We start from the raw sequence: 26380 nt of genomic DNA, 5'->3' as shown, positions 1-26380 counted from the left end.
AGAGGGAGAAAGAGAGAGAGGGGAAAGAGAGAGGAGAAAGAGAGAGAGGGAGAAAGAGAGAGAGAGAAAGGGGAAGAGAGAGAGAGGAAAAGAGAGAGGGAGGGAAGAGAGGGAAGATAGAGGAAAAAGAAAGAGAGGGAAGATAGAGAGGGAGAAAGAAGAGAGAGAGGGAAGAGAGAGAGGGAGAAGAGAGAGAGAGGGGGGGAAGAGAGAGGGGGAGAAAGAGAGGGGGAGGAAGATAGAGAGGGAGAAAGAAAGAGAGGGGGAAGATAGAGAGGGAGAAAGAGAGAGGGGAAGAGAGAGAGGGAGAAAAGAGAGAGAGGGGAGAAAGAGAGAGAGGGGGAAGAGAGAGAGGGAGAAAGAGAGAGAGGGGAAGATAGAGAGGGAGAAAGAGAGAGAGGGGGAAGATAGAGAGGGGAGAAAGAGAGAGAGGGGGAAGAGAGAGAGGAGAAAGAGAGAGAGGGGGAAGATAGAGAGGAGAAAGAGAGAGAGGGGGAAGAGAGGGAGAGGGAGAAAGAGAGAGAGGGGGAAGATAGAGAGGAGAAAGAAAGAGAGGAAGTGGAGGGGGAAGATAGAGAGGGAGAAAGAGAGAGAGGGGGAAGAGAGAGGGAGAAAGAGAGAGAGGGGGAAGATAGAGAGGGAGAAAGAGAGAGAGGGGAAGATAGAGAGGGAGAAAGAGAGAAAGGAGAGAAGATAGAGAGGGAGAAAGAGAGAGAGGGGAAGAGAGAGAGGGAGGAAAGAGAGAGAGGGGGGAAGATAGAGAGGGAGAAAGAAAGAGAGGGGGAAGATAGAGAGGGGGAGAAAGAAAGAGAGAGGGGAAGATAGAGAGGGAGAAAGAGAGGAGAAAGAGAGAGAGAGGGGAAGAGAGAGAGGGGGAAGAGAGAGAGGGAGAAAGAGAGAGAGGGGAAGATAGAGAGGGAGAAAGAGAGAGAGGGGGGAAGATAGAAAGAGGAGAAAGAGAGAGAGAGAAAGAGAGAGGGGAAGAGAGAGGGAGAGAAAGATAGAGGAGAGGGAGAAAGAGAGAGAGGGGGAGAAAGAGGAGAAAGAGAGAGGGGGGGAAGATAGAGAGGGAGAAAGAAAGAGAGGGGGAAGATAGAGAGGGAGAAAGAGAGAGAGGGAAGAAGAGAGAAGAGAAAGAGAAGAGAGGAAGATAGAGAGGGGAAAGAGAGAGAGGGGAAGATAGAGAGGGAGAAAGAGAGAGAGGGGGAAGAGAGAGAGAGAAAGAGAAGAGAGAGAGGAAGAAAGAGAGAGAGGGGGAAGATAGAGAGGGAGAAAGAGAGAGGGGGGAAGAGAGAGAGGAGAAAGAGAGAGAGGGGAAGATAGAGAGGGAGAAAGAGAGAGAGGGGGAAGATAGAGAGGGAGAAAGAAAGAGAGGGTGAAGATAGAGAGGGAGAAAGAGAGGGAGAAAGAGAGAGAGGGGGAGGGGGAAGAGAGAGAGGGAGAAAGAGAGAGAGGGAGAAAGAGAGAGAGGGTGGGTGGGGGGAGATAGAGGGGAGAAAGAGAGAGAGGGGGAAGATAGAGAGGGAGAAAGAGAGAGAGGGGGAAGATAGAGAGGGAGAAAGAGAGAGAGGGGAAGATAGAGAGGGAGAAAGAGAGAGAGGGGGAAGAGAGAGAGGGAGAAAGAGAGAGAGGGGGAAGATAGAGGGGAGAAAGAGAGAGAGGGAGAAAGAGAGAGAGAGGGGGGAAGATAGAGAGGGAGAAAGAGGGAGAAAGAGGGGGTGAAGATAGAGAGGGAGAAAGAAAGAGAGGGTGAAGATAGAGAGGGAGAAAATGAGGGAGAAAGATAGGGGAGAAAGAGAGAGAGAGGAGAGGGGGGAAGATAGAGAGGGAGAAAGAGAGAGGAGAGGGGGAGATAGAGAGGAAGAAAGAGGGGGAAGAGGAGAGGAGGGAAGATAGAGAGGGAGAAAGATAAAGATAGAGAGGGAGAAAGAGAGAGGGGAGAAAGAGAGAGAGGGAGAGGGGAAAGAAGATAGAGAGGGAGAAAGAGAGAGGGGAGAAAGACTAGAGAGAGAGGAGAGGGGGAAGATAGAGAGGAGAAAGATAGAGAGATGGGGAAGATAGAGAGGGAGAAAGAGAGAGAGGGGGAAGATAGAGAGGGAGAGAAAAGAGAGAGAGGGGGAGATAGAGAGGGAGAAAGAGAGAGAGGGGGAAAGAGAGAGGGAGAAATAGAGAGAGAGGGGAAGATAGAGAGGAAGAAAGAGAGAGAGGGAGAGGAGGGAAGATAGAGAGGGAGAAAGAGAGAGAGGGGGAAGACTAGAGAGGTAGAAAGAGAGAGAGGGGAAGATGGAGAAAGAGAGAGGGGGGGGAAGATAGAGAGAGAGAGGGAGAAAGAGAGAGAGGGGGAAGACTAGAGAGGAGAAAGAGAGAGAGGGGGAAGATAGAGAGAGAGGGAGAAAGAGAGAGAGGGGGAAGATAGAGAGGAGAGAAAGAGAGGGAAGATAGGGAGGAGAAAGAGAGAGAGAGGGGGAGATAGAGAGGAGAAAGAGAGAGAGAGGGGAAGAGAGAGAAAGAAAGAGAGAGGGGAGAGGAGGGAAGATAGAGAGGGAGAAAGAGGAGAGGGGGAAGACTAGAGAGGGAGAAAGAGAGAGAGGGGGAAGATAGAGAGAGAGAGGGAGAAAGAGAGAGAGGGGGAAGATAGAGAGAGAGAGAGAGAGGGGAGGGGAACTAAAGAAAGAGAGAGAGGGGAAGACTAGAGAGGGAGAAAGAGAGAGAGGGGGGAAGATAGAGAGAGAGAGGGAGAAAGAGAGAGAGGGGAAGATAGAGAGGGAGAAAGAGAGAGAGGGGGAAGAGGAGGGAGAGGGAGAAAGAGAGAGGGGGAAGATAGAGAGGGAGAAAGAGAGAGAGGGAGATAAGAGAGAGAGGGGGGGAAGATAGAGAGGGAGAAAGAGAGAGGGGGGAAGATAGAGAGAGAGGAGAAAGAGAGAGAGGGGGAAGATAGAGAGAGGGAGAAAGAGAGAGAGGGGGAAGATAGAGAGAAAGAGGGAGAAAGAGAGAGAGGGGAAGACTAGAGAGGGAGAAAGAGAGAGGGGGGGGGAAGATAGAGAGAGAGGGGAGAAAGAGAGAGAGGGAGGAAGATAGGGAGAGAGAGGGAGAAAGAGAGAGAGGGAGAGGGGAACTAAAGAAAGAAAAGTCAGAATGAGAGTGAGAAACAGAGAAAGACAGAAAGGAAGAACGAGTGAGAGAGAGAGAGACAGAAAGGAAGAAGAGAGAGAGAGAGAGAGAGAGAGAGAGAGAGAGAGAGAGAGAGAGAGAGAGAGAGAGCAGGGATGAGAGCAGCAGGAGCCCGGGTCCTTCTGTCCTGTCCCCTCCTCTGCCCATTAAAAACAGAATTCCAGCACTAACTGTTTGTGTTTTCAGTAAACTCCTCCAGAGCCACGGCAGCAGCCAGACCAAGCCAACCCTGCCTGCTGTCCTCTCTCCTCTCTCTCGCCTTCTCTCTCTCTCTCTCCTCTCTCTCTCTCTCTCTCTCTCTCTCTCTCTCTCTCTCTCTCCTCTCTCTCTCTCTCTCTCTCTCTCTCTATGTGTTCCTCTCTCTTCAAACCCCTCTCTCTCTTTGTGTTTGTGTCCCCGCTCTCTCTCTTTCTCTCCCCCTCTCTCTTTCTGTCCTTCTCTCCCCCCTCTCTGTACCTCTCTCTCTCTCTCTCTCTCTCTCTCTCTTTGGGTCCTGTGTGCTATCAACATGTGGCACATGTCCTTGACAGGTCCAGAAGGGGCCTGCTGCATGCTGCACCCGGGGAGATGGGCTGGTGCCATAACCACGCAACCCCCTCTTCCCCTTCTCTCCCTCACTATCTCTCTCTCTCCACCCCCCTCTTTATCTCTCTCCACCCCCTCTCTTTCCCCACTTTCTCTCCCTCGCTTTCCCCCTCTCTATCTCTCTCTCTCCACCCCCTCTCTTTCCCCACTTTCTCTCCTTCTCTTTCTTATTTACATTCTATCTCTGTCTCTTTCCTTAATATTGGGTTGCCGGGGTAAACGGGGACGAAAGAATCTAATAACTAACAGTGGGGCTTTTTGGCATTGTTCCTACGCCATCCACTAGACACAGAGGCTGTCTGCAGACACTAATGAAAGGTTAAATGAATAGGATGAAGTGACAGGAGGTACAATAAAGAAACGAGAGAGAGAGACAGAGAGAGAGACAGAGAGAGACAGAGAGAGAGACAGAGAGAGAGAGAGAGAGAGAGAGAGAGAGAGAAGTGGGGGGGTTGTAGTAATCCTCAGACCCCCGAGGGGGATCAGCAAGGACAGCCCTCCCTCCGCAGAGTCACATATTAAAACAGCTTGGGACGGTGTGTGTGTGTGCGTGCACGTGTGTGTCTCAGTGCACGTGGGTCTCTCTCGCCAGCAGGGCACAGATGCTGAGAGGAACTCCAGCATGGGGTTCTTTGATAAATGTTAAGGTCACAGGGAGAGGGGAAGCACAGGGGTTGGAAATGGGGGAGGGGGAGTAGGGCGACATGTCTCGTCTTGTGCCTCTCTGACTCTGCCTTGGTGGAATGCAAAGTCCCATGAAAGGAGTCGTCTGAGATGAAGGCGCTCCTCTCGTGTCCCCCTCCCGGCAGTACACACTACCCGTCAGCACTATCCCCAAGCAGCCTTGTTCCTCAAAACACACCTCCACTCCCATTTCCTGTCCTCGCAACTGAAGTTACCCAATACCACCCTAAATATCGTCCCAAAACAGGAAAAATGGGAGAGTGGGATCACAACACAGACAGAAATCTAATCACTCTTAGACTGCTTAATTACTATGATTATGACCATGATAATTATTACCTTATTACCTATAATCACGGGGTCCGACTTCAAACGTGTCAGCCAGGTTCATGGTGATGTATTGTAAAGTTACAGTACAAAGGATTGTGAAATATTCGGTCATCAATTCCAACTGCATATGGGGATGTCGTACAGAGCCTTCAGAAGTATTCACACCCCTTGACTTTTCCACATTTTGTTGTGTTACAGCCCGAATTTAAAATGTATTAAATTGAGATGTGTTACTTTCCTACACACAGTACCCCATAATGTCAAATTGGAATTATGTTTTCGAAAATGTTTACAATTGTATTAAAAATGAAAAGCTGAAATATCTTGAATCAATACGTATACAACCCTTTTATCATGGCTAAATAAGTTCAGGAGTCAAATTGTGATTAACAAGTCACATAATAAGTTGCATGGACTCACGCTGTGTGCAATAATAGTGTTTAACATGATTTCTGAATGACTACCGCATCTCTGTACCCCACACTTACAATTATATGTAAGGACCCTCAGTCGAGCAGAGAGGTTTTCCAATGCCTTGCAGAGATGGTAGATGGGTAAAAATAAAAAAGCAGACATTGACCATGGAAAAGTTATTAATTACACTAACTACAAAGAAAGGAGTCCTTCCTAACTCAGTTGGAGAGGAAGGAAACCGCTCTGGGATTTCACCATGAGGCCACTCGTGACTTTAAAACAGTAACAGATCTGTAATCTCTGCTACCAAAGGTGCATCTACAAAGTGTTAACTCAGGGGTGTGAACATTTATTTAAATTATATATTTCTGTATTTCATTTTCAATAAATTTTCTAACATTTCTAAAACCTGTTTTTAACTTTGTCATTATGGATTAGCAGTGTCGGTCAGAGCAGGGCCTTGTTTCTATTACAGCATATTGGATGACTGTCACTCACATTCCATTCACCCAGTTCAATGTAACAGCGATAGGTTTAGGCTACTACATGATACTCTAATTTTCCCTGTACCCATCATGAGTTTGCTACAACTTAGCCTATGAATGAAAGTTCACAACGTAGGTGCACACAGGTCGAGAGACAAATTTGAGGCGACAGACAGTGACACATGGACAGACAGTGACATTCAATACCGCCTTACACTCTTGCCTGCATCTAGCTGATCTAGGTGTAATCATTATTCCAACAGTTGCAAATGAGAGTTTCTATTGGACAAATTCAGGTATGCTTTGCTTCCGTTTAAGAATGAATGAATACACTCCTGATCACCCGTAAACACAGTCCACTTTCATAGCAGCCACACTGTATTCCTTCTATGCACTCTCCTTCTCTCACCTTGTCCCTTCACTTGTGGACTTCAATGCACAACACATCAGTTTTATGTGACCAGGCGAAAAAAAACTTCCCACGCCACACAACAGCCTACATCGTTGGCACCATTTTAGCTAAAGTAACGTCATAGTCAGCATAGCTAATATAACTAACATGTTAGTAAACCCGTACAAACATACAGTAACGTTGGTGTGCTGTACAGTCAGTAAGCGGTTACACCGGCGGGCCCCGGTGGCAATAAATTAGTAATACCAAAACGTATATTGACTTGGTAGAGTTCCAGTGTTGTGTTGGATAGTCATAGCCAGCTAGCTAATATAGCATCCCTCTGTTTGAGCAGGGTGTTTAGGTCGGCTAAACTAGCTAGCTGCATTTGCAAGCTAAGTAAGTGAAAACAAAATTACAAAATCTCTTCATTTCTCTCTCCTTCATTTTGGAATAAATATAAATTAATTTGTTCAAAACTGTTCAACTCTTTGAGTAAACCACTCAGCGCATTTTATACACTGCAGTGCTAGCTAGCTGTAGTTTATGCTTTCAGAACTATATTAATTATCTCATCCTTTGACTGGGCGGACAACATGTCAGTTCATGCTGCAAGAGCTCTGATAGGCTGGAGGACATCCTCGGGGAAGTTGTCATAATTTCTGTGGAAGTCTGTGGAAGGGGCTGAGAACTATGAGCCTCCTAGGTTTTGTATCGAAGTCAATGTACCCAGAGTAGGACGGAAACTAGCTTTGCTCCGGCTATACCATGGTGCTACCCTACAGAGGGTTGTTGAGGCTAGTGTAGACCTTCTTTGTAAAATAGTGTGTTTTAATCAATTGTTTGGTGACGTGATTATATTTAGTATAGTTTTATCTAAAAAGGATAACTTTTTTATGGTTAACGTTTCAATTTTTATGAAATTCACTGAGGAGAATGGTCCTCCACTTCCTCCTCTGAGGAGCCTTCACTGTGTGGTACTGTGTGAAGTTGGGTGAGAATTTTTTTTTTTTTAATTCAGGCTGTAACACAACAAAATAAGAATAAGTCAAAGGGCAATGGACACTTTCTGAAGGGACTGTATATTCTCCTGATTGCCTGAGGATATCTGCCATGAAAATGTGGGTATAGGCTATTGAATACATAACATTGTAAATATATAGGCATTTATGGCAAATATATTGAATTGTAAATATAGGTATATACACAGAGTGAATAAAACATTAGGAACACCTGAATATTGCGTTGTACCTTTTGCCATCAGAACCGCCTCAATTTGTCGGGGGTATGGACTCTACAAGGTCTCCAAAGCGTTCCACAGGGATGCTGGCTCATGTTGACTCAATTCTTCCCACAGTTGTGTCAAGTTGGCTGGATGTACTTTGGGGTCTGGACCATTATTGACACACACTGGAAACTGTTGAGTGTGAAAAACCCAGCAGCGTTGCAGTTCTTGACACACTCACACCACCCGTTCATAGGCAATTCAATATTTTGTCTTGCCCATTCACTCACTGAATGGCACACATACACAATCCATGTCCCAATTGTCTCAGGGCCTAGAAATCCTTCTTTAACCGGTCTCCTCCCTTCATCTACACTGATTTAAGTGGATTTAACACGTGACATCAGTAAGGGATCATAACTTTCACCTGGTGAGTCTATGTCATGGAAGGTGCAGCTGTTCATAATGTTTTATACACTCAGTGCATATATTTTTAGAATATTGCTGTACAATTTGAAAATGATGATAACGTAAGAACTGTTTGAGAAGACTGTTTTGGTGGGATGGAGTTTTGGCCTTCCGTGGTAGCGTCACCTTGCGTTAATTAGTGAATAGACCAATAATAAAGGGAGTTCCAAACCTCTCTGCCAATAACAGCAAATGTTCAGTTTTCCCTCCCCACTCAGACCCCTCACGATACTAAATTGTAAGTATATAGTCATACAACATAAGACATGTTGCATATATTTAATCATATAGGCGTAATTATAGAGACATACAGGGTATATTTGTCAGTGTTGTCACCGGACCTCATCCCAGCAGGAAGCTTTCAATTGAATTTCATCCAATCAGTCTTATTGAGTTACTGCCGTATGCTACAGTACTGCCCCAACGCGAGGTCAATTCCCTGTCCAGCTGTAAGGCTTGAACTGGACCTAATAAAAAATAGCTTTTCACCACTCTCACAACCTTTTTGAGGGGGCCCAATTAATGTGCGAGATATAAAAAATGATGTGCGCGGCGTAATTCATTGCATAGTCATAATTACGTCATTCAGAAATGTAGAGCTCTCTTTGAAAGCAACTGTGAGTGGAAATATAATATAAATATACCCGATCATTTCCTGTTAGATAAACTAAAGCTTCAAGCAGCTCTGAGTCACAGAGAGAGAATAAGACACAAAACAGAAAGGCATCGTCCTAGATCTGCATGGTACTAGATCTGCATGGTACTAGATCTGCATGGTACTAGATCTGCATCGTGCTAGATCAGCATCATACTAGATCAGCATCGTACTAAATCATTATCATTCCATGTTCAAGCAGATATAGCTTGACTGAAACATATTATCTCAATTACTCCAACTACCTCGTACCCCTGCACATTGACTCGGTACCAGTACTCCTTGTATATAGCCTCGTTATTGTTATTTTCTTGTTAATATTTCTTTTTTTTTAAATTTAGCTAATTTTTCTTACTTTTTTACTGCATTATTGGGAAAGGGCTCGTAAGTAAGCATTTCACGGGAAAATGTATACACCTGTTGTATTCAGCACATGTGACACATACAATTTCATTTGAAGGAGGTTGTCAATGTGAAATGTTATGGTTCTACAAAAGCTGAGGAGGAGCCAAATTACAACAAAAACATTGCTTAAGACGAACTGAACCTTCATATGAAAATGAGACATCAGGCAAGTAATAAAGTCATGAAGACACAAAGCCTGAAGCAGCTTCCACTCAATCCTTCCCTTAACAGACACCTATAGACGGACTCCCTGGGGTGTCTGACTGGGAGATTCACACGTGGGCCTCTACCACTGCTACTAACACTAACACCAGCAACCAGATCATGTGTTGAAACCACAGGCCCTAACTTAGACACAACCCATCTGATACTGTTACTCTTTAAACTGGTTCCATAGGACAGATGGAACTCATGGTTGTAAGTGGCATAATGATGATGAGTGCTTAGAGACATGTTCAAAACTGAAAGTTTTGTTGGGGTAAAGAAGAAGAAAGGAAGAGAGAGAGAGAGAATCGTTAAAAGTCGATTCAGGTGAAAATAACATTGTCCCTGACTGGGTTAGACACTCAAGCAAATAATTCCAAAGTCAACATGCTACTTTTCAGTTCCTCAGGAATTATTCATGGGACACCACTTATCTTGTCATATCTGATTTCTTCCACTGTAGTTTTTGGAGGGGAGGAAGGCAGGAAAGACACCTTTAGGGCAAATTATTCTCATTTAATCAAATCACTCCATGTGGCCCAAGGGGATCTACTCAAGACACTCAAATCACTCCATGTCTACTCCAAAGACACTCAAATCACTCCATGCCCAAGGGGGGTCTACTCCAAGACACTCAAATCCTCCATGTGGCCCAAGGGGGTCTACTCCAAGACACTCAAATCACTCCATGTGGCCCAAGGGGGACACTCAAATCACTGTGGCCCAAGGGGTCTACAAGACACTCAAATCACTCCATGTGGCCCAAAGGGGTCTACTCCAAGACACTCAAATCACTCCATGTGGCCCAAGGGGGTCTACTCCAAGACACTCAAATCACTCCATGTGGCCCAAGGGGTCTACTCAAAGACACTCAAATCACTCCATGTGGCCCAAGGGGTCTACTCCAAGACACTCAAATCACTCCATGTGGCCCAAGGGGGTCTACTCCAAGACACTCAAATCCTCCATGGGGCCCAAGGGTCTACTCCAAGACACTCAAATCACTCCATGGGCCCAAGGGGTCTACTCCAAGACACTCAAATCACTCCATGTGGCCCAAGGGGTCTACTCCAAGACACTCAAATCACTCCATGTGGCCCAAGGGGGACACTCTCACTCCATGTGGCCCAGACACACTCAAATCACTCCATGTGGCCCAAGGGGGTCTACTCCAAGACACTCAAATCACTCCATGTGGCCCAAGGGTCTACTCCAAGACACTCAAATCACTCCATGTGGCCCAAGGGGGTCTACTCCAAGACACTCAAATCACTCCATGTGGCCCAAGGGGGTCTACTCCAAGACACTCAAATCCTCCATGTGGGCCCAAGGGGTCTACTCCAAGACACTCAAATCACTCCATGTGGCCCAAGGGGGTCTACTCCAAGACACTCAAATCACTCCATGTGGCCCAAGGGGGTCTACTCCAAGACACTCAAATCCTCCATGTGGCCCAAGGGGTCTACTCCAAGACACTCAAATCACTCCATGTGGCCCAAGGGGTCTACTCCAAGACACTCAAATCACTCCATGTGACCCAAGGGGACACTCTACTCCAAGACACTCAAATCACTCCATGTGGCCCAAGGGGTCTACTCCAAGACACTCAAATCACTCCATGTGGCCCAAGGGGGTCTACTCCAAGACACTCAAATCACTCCATGTGGCCCAAGGGGGTCTACTCAAGACACTCAAATCACTCCATGTGACCCAAGGGTCTACTCCAAGACACTCAAATCACTCCATGTGGCCCAAGGGGGCTCTACTCCAAGACACTCAAATCCTCCATGTGGCCCAAGGGGGTCTACTCCAAGACACTCAAATCACTCCATGTGGCCCAAGGGGGTCTACTCAAGACACTCAAATCACTCCATGTGGCCCAAGGGGGTCTACTCCAAGACACTCAAATCACTCCATGTGGCCCAGGGGTCTACTCCAAGACACTCAAATCACTCCATGTGGCCCAAGGGGTCTACCCAAGACACTCTCACTCCAAGACACTCAAATCACTCCATGTGGCCCAAGGGGGTCTACTCCAAGACACTCAAATCACTCCATGTGGCCCAAGGGGGTCTACTCCAAGACACTCAAATCACTCCATGTGGCCCAAGGGGTCTACTCCAAGACACTCAAATCACTCCCAAGGGTCTACTCCAAGACACTCAAATCCTCCATGTGGCCCAAGGGGTCTACTCCAAGACACTCAAATCACTCCATGTGACCCAAGGGGTCTACTCAAGACACTCAAATCACTCCATGTGGCCCAAGGGGTCTACTCCAAGACACTCAAATCACTCCATGTGGCCCAAGGGGGTCTACTCCAAGACACTCAAATCACTCCATGTGGCCCAAAGGGGTCTACTCCAAGACACTCAAATCACTCCATGTGGCCCAAGGGGTCTACTCCAAGACACTCAAATCACTCCATGTGGCCCAAGGTGGCCCAAGGGGGTCTACTCCAAGACACTCAAATCACTCCATGTGGCCCAAGGGGTCTACTCCAAGACACTCAAATCACTCCATGTGGCCCAAAGGTCTACTCCAAGACACTCAAATCACTCCATGTGGCCCAAGGGTCTACTCCAAGACACTCAAATCACTCCATGTGGCCCAAGGGGGTCTACTCCAAGACACTCAAATCACTCCATGTGGCCCAAGGGGTCTACTCCAAGACACTCAAATCACTCCATGTGGCCCAAGGGGTCTACTCCAAGACACTCAAATCACTCCATGTGGCCCAAGGGGTCTACTCAAGATCACTCAAATCATGTGGCCCAAGGGGTCTACTCAAGACACTCAAATCACTCCATGTGGCCCAAGGGGGTCTACTCCAAGACACTCAAATCACTCCATGTGGCCCAAGGGGTCTACTCCAAGACACTCAAATCACTCCATGTGGCCCAAAGGGTCTACTCCAAGACACTCAAATCACTCCATGTGGCCCAAGGGGTCTACTCCAAGACACTCAAATCACTCCATGTGGCCCAAGGGGTCTACTCCAAGACACTCAAATCACTCCATGTGGCCCAAGGGGTCTACTCCAAGACACTCAAATCACTCCATGTGGCCCAAGGGGTCTACTCCAAGACACTCAAATCACTCCATGTGGCCCAAGGGGGTCTACTCCAAGACACTCAAATCATGTGGCCTCCATGTGGCCCAATGGGGGGGTCTACTCCAAGACACTCAAATCCTCCATGTGGCCCAAGGGGTCTACTCCAAGACACTCAAATCACTCCATGTGGCCCCCAGGGGTCTACTCCAAGACACTCAAATCACTCCATGTGGCCCAAGGGGTCTACTCCAAGACACTCAAATCACTCCATGTGGCCCAAGGGGGTCTACTCCAAGACACTCAAATCACTCCATGTGGCCCAAGGGGGTCTACTCAAATCAAGACCCAAAGGGGTCTCAAACACTCCATGTGGCCCAAGGGGGTCTACTCCAAGACACTCAAATCACTCCATGTGGCCCAAGGGGGTCTACTCCAAGACACTCAAATCACTCCATGTGGCCCAAGGGGTCTACTCAAGACACTCAAATCACTCCATGTGGCCCAAGGGGTCTACTCCAAGACACTCAAATCACTCCATGTGGCCAAGGGGGTCTACTCCAAGACACTCAAATCACTCCATGTGGCCCAAGGGGGTCTACTCCAAGACACTCAAATCACTCCATGTGGCCCAAGGGGGTCTACTCCAAGACACTCAAATCACTCCATGTGGCCCAAGGGGATCTACTCCAAGACACTCAAATCACTCCATGTGGCCCAAAGGGGTCTACTCCAAGACACTCAAATCCTCCATGTGACCCAAGGGGTCTACTCCAAGACACTCAAATCACTCCATGTGGCCCAAGGGGGTCTACTCCAAGACACTCAAATCACTCCTTGTGACCCAAGGGGGTCTCTCCAAGACACTCAAATCACTCCATGTGGCCCAAGGGGTCTACTCCAAGACACTCAAATCCTCCATGTGACCCAAGGGGTCTACTCCAAGACACTCAAATCACTCCATGTGGCCCAAGGGTCTACTCCAAGACACTCAAATCACTCCATGTGGCCCAAAGGGGTCTACTCCAAGACACTCAAGGCACTAGAAGGTGGGCTAATGGTTCTCACACCCCACACAAAAAAACTCTTCAGTGAGATGCAATGTAAAAGTGTTAGCTGTTTCAACTTAAAAATATGAATTACCTTGTTGGCGTAAAATGTTAAAGTAATGTATACTTTTTACAGTGGTGGGCTTACAGAAAAGGGGAGGAATACTGAGAAAAAGAGAGAAAAAATGTAGTGAGAGTGGGAGAAAGGCAGACGGGTTCTGGGTTCCCATCATTTCTACACCGAATCTCCCGGCTCTTTCCACATGGCACGACGTCGAACAACTTACTCCGGGAGTAGGCTAGTGAGTCCGAGAGAGCTATAAAATATAAATTATACCACATAACCTTATACCTCCCAGTTGAGTCATTCAGTTACACTGAGACTCCTGTTGGTTACACAGACAGCCATAGCTCTCTCTCTACTCTCTCTCTCTACTCTCTCTCTCTCTCTACTCTCTCCATTTCTATAGTGTCGACATGAATGACTTCCTCTCCCCCTTAAAGAACGTATGGATTACAGCTGAACTGTAATTTCCCTACCGATCATTCCCTAGCCAACCCGGTGACATTGAAGTGTTTATTTTACACTGGCGGCCCATAATTAGTTCTGTGCAAAATCAATTAAGCCCAGTGCAAAATGACGTCCGAATCGTAAAGGAATGGTGACTGTGTGTTCCGTGACACGGTAAAATAAAATATAAACCGCGCAGTCGTGTATTTCTCAGCAGCACCGCAGTTGGTCTGAATGGCTGCTATCATTTCTTCTCTTGAACAAATAAAGAGTTTGTGGGAGTGTAATGCACACGCCTTGTGCATGTTTAAAGTAACAGTCCAAACCTTTACTGTAAAACAGAACAGTTAGTTGAGTTCTCCTTTGATTACTTAGCGTTACTCACCAATTTGAAACATATTCATGTATTATTAAGATGGGATACATACAACGTCTAGACTAACCTCACTTTAAAAAAGTGACTAGTCCTGTATGTATGCGCTTCATTGCATTTTTGGAGAAATACTTAACTGTACGCAAACAAGTGTCATTTTACAGCTCAAACATTTCTCCCAGCTTCTAGTCTTAAGACTCGGCTTGTGATCTGATACACATCGACGGTATTGTCCTTTTAAAACGCTTCACAGAGATATTAACTAGAGGACAATTACGCCTGCAAGACAAAACACATCTTAAATCTTCATGTAAAAACTATCATTTCACTTATTCATTTGAAACCTGGGGTGGAAAAGTGTGTCCAAATGGTAGAATGTCTTAAGAGGGAATTGGAGAAAGTCTATGCAAGTGTGTGTGTATTTGATTTTCTTCCCTCTGCGCTGGGGGAAAAAGGTAATTAATGTCTACCAAATGTATATTGTTTTAAATCAAGTACATCTCCCACTGTGCTTTTTATTAAGTTACTGCCTGAGATCTAATTTGTTTGAAGATTTCACAGTATCTTTGTTTAGTCCTAATGCCTGCAGCTTCGGTTTCAGTGTCCTTTTCAAAGGCTTTTGTCTCCAGCCACCAAGACGTTCAGAACCCCTTTCTCTCAAAATATGACCTTTTCTATCATTGCCAAGACACACTATCGCTAACACCAAGGCTTTATTAGAAGAGTGGACGAGTGGAGAGGAGCAGGGAGATATCAGGCTGTGTGTGTCTTTTGTTCAACTATCCTTGTGGGTACCAGAATTCCTCACAAGGGTAGTAAAACATGACAATTCGGACATGGGGGACATTTTACCGGTCCCCACAAGACAAAATGCTATTTTAGGCTGAGAGGTTAGGTTTAGGGTTACAATTAGGGTTAGGGTTAGAATTAGGGTTAGGGTTACAGTAGGTATAGCTTTAGAGTTAGGGTTAGGTTTAGGGTTAAGGTTAAGGAAAGGGCATTTCACAGTAAAGTCTACACCTGTTGTATTGGGTGCATGTGACAAATACCATTTGATTTGAAGGGAGGTTGTCAATGTGAAATGTTGTGGTTCTACAAAAGCTGAGGAGGAGCCAAATTACAACAAAAACATTGCTTAAGACGAACTGAACCTTCATATGAAAATGAGACATCAGGCAAGTAATAAAGTCATGAAGACACAAAGCCTGAAGCAGCTTCCACTCAATCCTTCCCTTAACAGACACCTATAGACGGACTCCCTGGGGTGTCTGACTGGGAGATTCACACCCTAGATTTAGGGTTAGGGAAAATAGGATTTTGGATAGGAATCAATTATTTGGTCCACACAGGGAGAGCAATAGAAAAGTGTGTATGTGTGTGGCATGGTGTTCCACCCCTCCACTGAGTAAACAAGAGCATTGTTGTTGTGTTTCTGGGTTATTGATGTGTTTCTGGGTTGTTTGAGCAGAACGGGTAGAAGCAGTAGATACCTGTCTGGGTGACACACTTCCCTTTATTTCCCTGCCTCTTTCCCCCCCTCCCTCTATCTGTCTCCTGCCCTTTGTTGACAAAAGTATCTTGGTGATGGCAAAAGTGTACATGGAGACATGAGGCGTCGGTTCATACACACATACACGCGCACACACACACAATCCCTTCTCATCACAAAAGACACTCAAATGAGAGAGAAAACACCGCCATATTTTTAAATCGGTTCAACCTCATCACTTAACACCCAGTCTCAATGAAGAGAGAACAAGGAGGGAGAGAGGGAAAAAAATACCATAAAAACTCCTTAAAGAGGAGAGAAAAGAAGAGAGAGATCAAATGATCCAGGCGGTGGGGACAGGCGGCGCGGGGTCAGAGCAAGAGAGCACCAAGCAGCCCTGCTCTTCATTAACACTGGCTCTCAGGGGGTCCAGACTGGCCCTACCTGTCCATGAGATTATTGAACCGGCTAACCAGCAGCTCCCCTCTTCAAGACTAACCAGCAGCTTCCCTCTCCAACTCCTCAGTCAAGGCCCAGAGGAATCCCAGCCCACCGCCACTGCTGTCTGACAACTCTGGCCCTGAGTTTCTCTGTCTGCTACATGGAAGAAGTGCTCCTGCTTCTTCATTGTCTTCTCCCCTCCCTTCACTCTTCGTTCCATGTATCACTTTTACTGTCTTTTCCAATCTTCTACTTTTGTCTTATTTTCTTTACCCCCCCTTCCCTTTTTAGCTCTCCTTCTCTCCCTTCCTCTACTTTACTTGCCCTGTCCTTTCCTTGTCTGAACCTCGACAGAGAGAAAGGGAGAGAGAGAGAGAGAGAGAGAGAGAGAGAGAGAGAGAGAGAGAGAGAGAGAGAGAGAGAGAGAGAGAGAGGAACGACAGAGTGTCGACTTGCGACATGGCAGGCAAGATGAAATGCATGTGAAAAGGCCCAGGCTAGTAGCAGCAGCATATAAAAGTAATCAAATAATACTCCTGGAATGCAAATAGGCATCTCTGACTGCAGCACAACCATGAAACATCACTGACAGGCTCCCAGATTAGGACTAAACATTATGCACAGCGCTGAACCTATAAACTGAGTGGAGCAGTCAAAGTGAAGGAGGGAACAGGCTCTTTTCTGTGGTGTAGAAGGGGCCTGTGATCTTTTTCTTTCTACCTCTCTCCCGACTCCTCTACCCTTCAGAAATGTCCATGTAGAAATGTGTTACTCTGGCATGAAATGCCTCTGTGTTCTGCTCAACTCCGATTGCCTGACTTATAGGGAAGGTGGAAGCAAGGCCACATAGACATAGACACACACGTAGGCTACAGGAATGCATGACAGAGAGAATGTATTAACACTGTACGCTAATACATTGTAAATGGTTCAGTCTTCCACAATACAATGTATTTTAGATTGTATACATGTACTCAACCAGCTGTTGCAAAAATAGTTTTTCTGATACACACAATTTTTTTGGGGGGCCCTCAAGTCAAGACATAAAAACACCTAAAAACTACTGTATTTAATAAAACTGAAAACATCTTATAATAACATCAAATTCACAGCTGTAGGCTGTGTGTTTGTTTGTTTTTGGGAAGCTGCACAATTTCCTGGTACACTCTAGGAAACCAAATGAAACCAAGCCAAGAGCTACGAGTATCACTGTATCACACATTAATCACTTAAAAGTCACTTCAAAAGTTGTTCAAGTATTTCAACCCATTAGTACTACGTGCATGTTAAATGTGTAACACAGGAATATATTCATCATATGGAAATGTTTACAAAATGATAAAGTTCTGTTTGGAAAGGGTTCAAATTGAGAGTGCAAAATAGTGGGATTTGTTTTTGTTATGATACGTTTTTGATATAGCAGTGTGTAAATATATACAGAAATGTACTATTGATGATGTTTTACATTGCTTTACATGGTGTCATCTTTAAAATAGCATTTAAAATAGTATATTTTGTTGTGTATTCTATCATCATTTGTTTAATCAAAGGTAGGCTATATTGTGTAGGCCAAAGACTGGAGTGAGTAGTTGACACTGAAAAATGTCCCTGTATAATCGTTATGCACGCTCTAACAATCAACATGATCTGAAAGTGACATCGTGACAATTATCACTGACCGTGTACGTTCATAAATTTAAGAGGGGGGAAAATATGTTCGGGACATTTTGTAAAAAGTTTCAGTATGGTTAAACTGTCTGTCTGACTGTGCTCAATAATGGGCACTAGGGGTAAATTCACACAGCTCCATTTTCAAGATCAAGAAACACAAAACAACAAAATTGTAACGCCTAAAATAATATTCATTCTCATTTATATAAGTTATAATAATGTTATAATAATGTGCGTTGCAGTGAGGGAGTTTTATATGGGCCACCAACATGTTGATTGAATAAGATTCACATAAGGTAGGCTAAATAGAAGTTGTATTATAATAACAGTCTATAAAAGCCTATTTTAAATATTGCCTATATCCAAAACAAAATATAATATTTGTAAAGTATGTGGAAAGAGTAAACAAAATATCATGAATGCATGAATTATTTGTGTGCATTAATTATTTACAACTTTCTTGGGGCAATAATAGGCCATACAGGCCAGGCGCCTGTTAGAAAAAGTTATATCAATGTTTGTAATCCAGCTCCATACCTGATGCAGGGCTTCATTTGAATGGGTAGACAGTTTCAAAATCATATTTACCATTTCTGCATGTTGTTTATGGAAGACACGGGTCCTGGGCTCTCGAACTTGCCGTCCTCGAATGTCTGATTTCGCCCTCAAGTGGGGGACTTCTCCCCTGATATATTACAGTCTGAAGTAATTAAAAAGTCGGAGTCGTCCCCGCAAGAAAAGTATTGACTCGTGCGCAATAACAGCTTTGTGACATTTGATTGAAAACGGAGACGCGTCTTCGTTTCAGGTTTTGATCCTGAGAAATGAACACTGTCTGGTTCAATGAGAAAATACGTTCCTTGTCAGAGCAGAACAGAATACGTTGCTTTGGAACACACCGTCGGTCTCGGGATATGAATGCAGGCAGAGGCACGACTGTCCCCTTCCAAAACGTGAACCGGGAGATGCCGAGGGAAATCGCTGACAGCGTCTTCGGGAAAAAAAAGGCGAATAAATCTATGCTTGTGAGGAGAAGACAGTTTTCCCTAGTCCCGACCCGGGCTCTCTCCGATATTTATTCTGCTAAATCAGCTGTATGCTCCGAGGACACGTCCCGGACGATAAGGCTTGGTTGGAGAATTAGGAAAGTGGCTTCTGGAAGTTGGGCTCCAGCGGTACACAATCTGACAGGACTCTCGGGGCTGTTATACGCCTTGTGAATGTAACCTGAGTGACTGTGGGTCTTGAGTTTGAGTCCGTCACGGTGTTGTGTCAGGGTAGAGAGGCACATCTGTGTGTGACAATGCGCCAACTCGACTAAACCCCTACCCTGCGGACATGAAAAATCACGGAGAGGTGCTTAGCCTTTTATAATTTACGAAACACTTGTACTTGTATTTCCCGTAAGAGATAGGATCCCGTTAAATAGCCTACTGTAACCTGTTGTTCTGTTTGTTTATGGGAAATGGTTGTTAGTAGGCTAAATTAGGTATTATCAAAATATTTCATCATGGGAAAATTAATTCTCAATTAAATTAACTAAATATTTGAAACATTAAAGGTTCCAAATTCATAAAACAATAATTATTACATCGAAAAATGTTATCATATATTTTGTATAGGCCCTATCAAGCTTTCAAGGTGATGCTAGTTATACTCCAAAGTTGACTTAACTTCGTTTCAATGTTTACATATACTGTACCCAGTACCCACATAATATTTTTCAGTTCACATTATGGTGAGCAAACTCAGATTTCGCTCAACCGCACACACACACACACACACACACACACACACACACACACACACACACACACACACACACACACACACACACACACACACACACACACACACACACACACACACACACACACACACACACACACACACACACACAGCTATGTCTTACTATATTGATTCCGATTCTAAATCTTATTTTCCCTAACCTTTACCCCAACTCCAACTCCAAACCTAACCACTTACCCCTAACCTTAACCCCTAAGCCTAAAATAGTATTTTTTTACAAGTGAGGACCGGAAAATGTCCTCACTTTTCTGAATTTTAGTTGGTTTACTATTCTTGTGAGGACTATAGTAGAGTGTGTACACACACACACACACACACACACACACACACACACACACACACACACACACACACACACACACACACACACACACACACACACACACACACACACAAAAAAAGGGCTTAGAGATGAGTGAGATGCTTCAGAATTCAAACTAGTGCATCAAGTTGCTCCAGTACAGCAGGAGGAAGGAATGCTTGAGGACACTGATGTTTCTCCCCCATGTTTCCCCATGTTTCCTAAGTTGTGTCCCTCTGCTGATCCTCTGACGTGTGCTGTCTCTCATTAATGTTTCACTGTGCACTTGTTTTTACCAGGGGTTTGCTGTTCAACGTTTGACTGAGGCATCTCAAGAGTCAAGAGAGGAAGGGGAGAGAGGAGGGTGGAGAGAAGATATATAGAGAGAGAGAGCAGTCAGTGACTGGCTTCTCAGTCTCTACTTTTGGACCTAGTGAGAGTGGAATCCCAAGGCAGTCATTTCTATCAAGTTGAGCGTCTGGAAGAAGAAGCCCCACTCACATGTTTGGTCAAGGGGTAAATAATAGATCAGGGATTAGAATTCATTCTGGGGGTAACAAGCTAACTCCGGTCCCAGGATATGCATATTCATTGGTTGGGCCAAGGCCATGGGAGGATAAAGACCATATGCCTGTTTGTTAGGGAGATAGAGCTTAAATCCAGCTAATTAAACAAGATATTACATAGCTCCGTGAGCAACAAAACAAGCCTTTTAAGGATTGTCCAGAAAATAGAAGTGCTACAACTCGGGAGGGGGGTAATATAATGATATGGGTCTCTTTGATAGCTTCAAAGGGCCTCAATAATGTTATATGGCTTTGAAAGTGATTTTTCTTCCCCCAATTTATTCGTCATGTCAAACAAACTGTTAATGATAGGGCTGATTAGTGTTGTGACATATTAAACGGCTACACTAATGATGCTGGAGACATCCATGTTGGTGTGAAGTCGCCACCTCGTCTGCCATTAGCATATTGTCAAGCACGGATGTCTAATTTGATTACGCTTATAAACACAGGCAGTTCAACTAATTAAAGTTACTCAGCAAGTGGTAAGGAGAATGTCCAAGCTCAGCCCTTCTACAGTTTGACATCTGGATTAAAAATATATTTTAAAGCTCCTTCATTTACTGAAAAAGAGCACAAAACTAAATGTGCGTCTCACTGACACACACACACACACACACACACACACACACACACACACACACACACACACACACACACACACACACACACACACACACACACACACACACACACACACACACACACACACACACACACACGTCTCTCTGCAATGCATATAGGTTTATCTGTCCCCATGACAGGACCCTACCTCTCTCACTAATTACCCAGAGGGGTTATTAATGATGAGCTATTGAACCCAGAGTTGGAGGCCCTCTCCGGGGATGGCAGTCAGCTATCACAGCCTACAAGGCCATTCTGCGCTGGGTTTCTGTCCATCTGTCTGGGAAGCAGCAGTTCTCACTGAGAAAAGGTAAATTCTATCATGTCATGGAAGGCAGAGGGGAGCGGAAAGGGGAGGGACCATAATCGGGCACCACACACACCTGCTCTAATTCTGCTCCGACTGACAGCATTCTGCGAGGACATTCTGGGCTGTTTGGCCGGGGGCTCGGTGACATTCTGAACCTGTGAGAATGTTCAGTATGATCACCTCACCTCTGATGTAATATGTTCACTGCAGTGGGTGCTGCTGAGGGCTCATAATAACGTCTGGAACAGAGCAAGTGGAATGGCATCAAACACCTGGAAACCATGTGTTTGATGTGTTTGATACCATTCCACTGAATCCACTACAATCATTACCACGAGCCCGTTCTCCCCAATTAAGGTGCCGCCAACCTCCTGGGGTTCACTGTTCATTACTTGGAAGTTTCATGAACTAGGCTTGTACTGCACATGTCTGACTCCCAAGGTCTATGTTGAGTGTAATTGAAGTGTTATGTCACGCGCGCCTGACAGTCGTGTATCTGTCTCTCCAAATATACAGGTAACTGACAAAATAAAGAAAACTCTTGATCACTTGGTCATACAGGCTAGAAAAATGCCCAGTGGCCCATTATTTTGTCTACCATGTCTAGAAGAAGAGATCTCAGTGACTTCTCAAAGGAGCTTAGAGGGTTTAAAGGGTGTGTGTGTGTCTGTGTGTCTCAGTCACCAGACATCAACCAAATTGAAGACTTATGGGAGATTCTGGAGCGGCGCCTGAGACAGTGTTTTCCACCACCATCAACAAAACACCAAATTATGTAATTTCTCGTGGAAGAATGGAGTCACATCCCTCCAATAGAGTTCCAGACACTTGTAGAATCTCTGCCAAGATGCACTGAAGCTGTTCTGGCAGCTTGTGGTGGTCCAACACAATATTAAGACACTTTATGTTGGTGTTTCCTTCATTTTGGCAGATACCTGTATATCTATTTCCATCTCAGCCATTGTCTTTTTATCTCCTCACTTTAGGGTAAATCCATTTGAATTCAATTACTTTTTGAGAGCATCCCTTCTGATAAAAATAAAACTTTCCATACTGTACATGTTTGTTCATGGAAGAAGTGGTCAGAATGTGAGTTTCAGGACCTGAATGCTAAAACATTCAGGAGATAGATGTGCTCAAAGTTGACCCATTTTGCATACCCCACCATACCATGAGACATCCATGTTTTTATCACTGGAAAAGATAAACAGTTGAGTTTGTTATCATTTTACAGCTTAGAAACAGGGTTATCAACCGATCTGAACATTTATTGAGCACCTTTATCTCTTTAATGTTCTGGCGTTCAGGTCCAAAAACTAACTTTCTGACCACTTCTACATAATATGTATGGAAGGTTTTGTTCAAATCAAAAGGGATGCAGTCAAAAAAAAAGTGACTGAATTCAAATGTATGTACCCTTTAGTAGAAAATACCTAAAAGATGATAAACCATAGTTTCAATAGCGTGCTCAATGTTCCACGGTGAAGTCGTCACATGTTCTCTCTGTACAGTATCTGACCGCCAGGCCCTACATGCTACTTCTCGAGGGAAATGCGAACTCAAACACAACCTCACTACCTTGCTATGCCCTCTCAGTCAGTCAGTACCCAGCCAAGGACAAGACAAGGCCTACCAATGCAGAGCCCTGGGAGAAATAGTCAGACTCCTCTTTCCCACACTATACCAGGGGGAGTGGCACGCCACATGGGTGAGCCATGGGTAAGCTTGGACCCGGGGCTCATGACACTACGCCCCCTCCCACGGTGGCCTCCAGGAAGTTGGCTCTCCTCTCATCAATCCTCCCATTATTAGCAGGGCCTGTCTGCTGAGGATGGCTCAGAAGGTCATCAGATGGGAGTTAAGAAGAGGGCCAGAACCGGAGCTGAACTGAGGGGCTTGTGCTGGGGGATGTGTGTGTGTGTGTGTGTGTGTGTGTGTGTGTGTGGGGGTGTGTGTGTGTGGGGGGCACTATAGTTGTCTGATTTAGGTACACAGATAGGTTTAGTGTGGGAGAGGGGTGAAGAGGGGGGAATCAATGGCCTCTCTGTCATTGGGTATTATGAGACTTGAGGCGCGAGTTCCCACAAGGTTGAACATGAGAATGGCTCATGCTTGATGTCAAGACTGAGCGACTGATATCATTCTCTAGTCCAGTTGAGAAAACTAGCTGCAGGGTGTTTCATTTTTTCCACACTGTCACAATGTCCAAAATTCTCAGCAGATTTTAAACATCCAAGTTCATGAATATTTGCAGATATTCCAAAAAAGTGAGCTATATACAGCCGTTCACGTTAAAAAGCCACCCAATGTCATATCCACCCATCCATATTCATCAGATTAGCCACCCACACTTCTGTAATGAAACCCATCTCAGAGAACAGAGCCCTCAGTGGAGCAGCAAAGTGACTGTGATGTCATATGAGACTAAGTGCTCTCACAGGTTGGAATCTCATTTCCATTCTGGAATGAGAGAGACATTCCGCTAAACAGAGTTCAAATTGACATCCCAGCTGACACTTGTACTTCCTGTGTATCTTCAAAGGCAACACGACTTGTGACTCTTTAGTCAGCGTGATAGTAAGCCCCCTGTTCGTTCTGTTGGTTCTCACCTCCCTCAGTTGGAATCAAAGGTAACGTTATTATGCAGACGACAGTCCTCCTACCTGAGGTGGCAGGCGGAGACAATTATACTTCCCCGAATTCTCCACGGAATGTCGCTCGCTTCCAGGCTCGGCTTCCCTTCCTCCCTCACTCCTTCTCAGCCAACCAGGTGCTTGTCACTTGTTTCCTGAAATTTTCATGCAGATGGAGGCATTTGCATGATCAAGATTCCGTGTTGTTTCTCCACATCCGTGCTGATTTTATTTTATTCACTGTTCTCTGTCTGTGTGGCTCTGTGGAGAGAGAAGGCAAGAGAACAGTATGCTCATTGGGACTGCCACAGTGTAAAGCCTACTCATTTTATGGGCTGGCTCGTCACATCAGAACACTGGTGGCAATTAGGGCTGAGTGGCCTCAAAGACACTCGACTCACAAGACAAGAGTCAATTGAACATCTTTAACATAATGTTCTTCTGACTTACATATCACTGCATATGCTATGTGAGGGATTTTCTTATGCTCCATCAATTTATAGTGACAATACAATGTCCTTAATTCACAGTAAGCCTGAAAATAACACATAAGTCCTGTATAATTAATCTTTGCACCCAAAACCATGTGCTACATTTATGAAACAGTCTGTCACGAGACACTAGTCTGTAATTGACGGGAGAGGAGGAGGACAACATAAAGAGATGGTATACTGGATGTATTTCTCAACTAACATTTCAGGATGACTCACAGGCAGTGAGAGAACTGGGCACACACACACTGCACACGGGAACACCTGTTTTTCTCGGAATAAGGAACTTAAATAAAACTATATAACCTGTCACACATCTTAAAACGGTGTGATGAAAGACGAACGGGAGCCAAATCAAAAGACAACAAGAGTTTGTGTTCAGTCAGTCAGGACTTGAAAACGTATTTTTTATTTTCAAATGCAGGAAGCACACATCAGTGGTGAGATGAAGGGGTCTGGCTGAGAGCTGCGTTTTATGTGCGTAAAATGTTCCTCAGATGTAGATTAATCTATCATTAAGAGGACAGACAACAAACACTTAAAAGGGGAGACACACACTGCTCCAGACATCCTCAGAGACCGTGTAAGACACACTGTCAAAACATGGTGGAACATGTTGCAGTAATGTAACCTGTATTGGAAACGATGAGGGCCAAATAACATGAAAAGGGGATGTGTGTGAATAGGGGGGCTTCAGCCAAAAACATTGGATCATATTTTCTGGATGTGAGGTATTATGTTATATAAAATAGGCCTATACTTATTACTAAAATGACATGGCTCCTTTTACACAGGATGTTGCAATTGTTATTTAATCATATTTACTTTGGAGGTTTGTGGATGACATTGGCTGGATTTAGACAGGCAGCCCAATTCTGATCTTTTTTTCACTAATTGGTCTTTTGAACAATCAGATCAGCTCTGTAATATAGCTGATGTGAAAAGATCTGATGTGATTGGTCAAAAGACCAATTAGTGGGAAAAAAATCAGACTTGGGCTGCCTTTGTGAACGCAGCGATAGAGTGGCAATTTATTTCTAACTGTGCATGCACCTGATATCTGGATGTAATGGGCCTGAATTAGTCATACATCTAATCACTGATTGGGACCCCATAGAAAGTCACTGGTGACGTTTGTCCTCCTCTGTAATGATATAAAGTGGGAAACAAACCCATTTTCCAGTGATCCAGATCCAGAATCAGGCTCCTAAATGGATGATTGGTCACCATCTCCATTAAACAAGGAGCTTTGTTGGGAGGCAGGCAAGAGGAGAAGAGAAAATCTGATTCATACAGTATAAATGCCATGTGTCCGTCTGTGCAAGTCTAACAGGGCAGATGTTGCGCATTACGCGCCAGTCTACTGCCTCTGAAACCACTCCACAAATGAGGATCCTAATGAGAGGCACTGCTTGTGGGTCAAGGAACAGCCTAATCGTGCTAAGTCAATTGATTTATTTCTTTCTTTCTCTGTCTTTCCTTTTTCTCAGCCGGGCAGGCAGAAGGACCAGACAAACAGAGAGCAGATGAACCAACATTTGTGTGAATGAACAACAGAGTTGCCAGTCCTCATATTTCTTCATTGTAGTATTTCTTCTCATCTTTCATGCCTGGCCACTCATTACAGTGCATGCAAAGCATGAGTCCATCCATATGTTGCTGCATGTCCAGCAAAACAGCATATTTTTCCCATACCAAGAATGTTAAACATTCATACTAAATGCAAATGATAAACAATTATCAAACTAAAAAGTAGGACAAGTGGTAAGTAATTAACTGTAAAAAGGAGAAGACAGAGTAGGCAAATGCAGTAGGCTACACTGATAGTGGGGTCTGTGGCTGTATGCATGCATTTCCCCTTAACACACCAATTACAGTGTGATTGACTTTACTAAAGGACATATTCATCAAAAAATGAATACGTTATCTCCTACTATGTATTTTACAACAGGCTTTGACATTTCAAACAATTAGAGCGCTGCTTTCAGTTACTTCCTAATACGTTGTCGTGTCGTAAAAACTGACGTTTGGGAAGTACGCTGA

The 26380-nt window shown here is 44.8% G+C and overlaps 1 protein-coding gene across 1 annotated transcript in view; it reads right to left on the bottom strand.

Moving 5' to 3' along the window:
- Positions 1-18955, bottom strand: part of LOC127907887 (zinc finger protein basonuclin-2-like) — a 211497-nt gene extending 192542 nt beyond the window's left edge. The window contains exon 1 of the mRNA XM_052464353.1: positions 18192-18955. The gene's annotated coding sequence lies outside the window, so the exon portion shown is untranslated. The remainder of the gene's footprint in view (positions 1-18191) is intronic.
- Positions 18956-26380: the final 7425 nt, after the last annotated feature.

The sequence above is a fragment of the Oncorhynchus keta genome, chromosome 16 (genome assembly GCF_023373465.1).
Source record: "Oncorhynchus keta strain PuntledgeMale-10-30-2019 chromosome 16, Oket_V2, whole genome shotgun sequence".
Lineage (NCBI taxonomy): Eukaryota > Metazoa > Chordata > Actinopteri > Salmoniformes > Salmonidae > Oncorhynchus > Oncorhynchus keta.
Note: the sequence above shows the minus strand (reverse complement) of the source record. Positions and strands in the feature narration are given on the sequence as shown.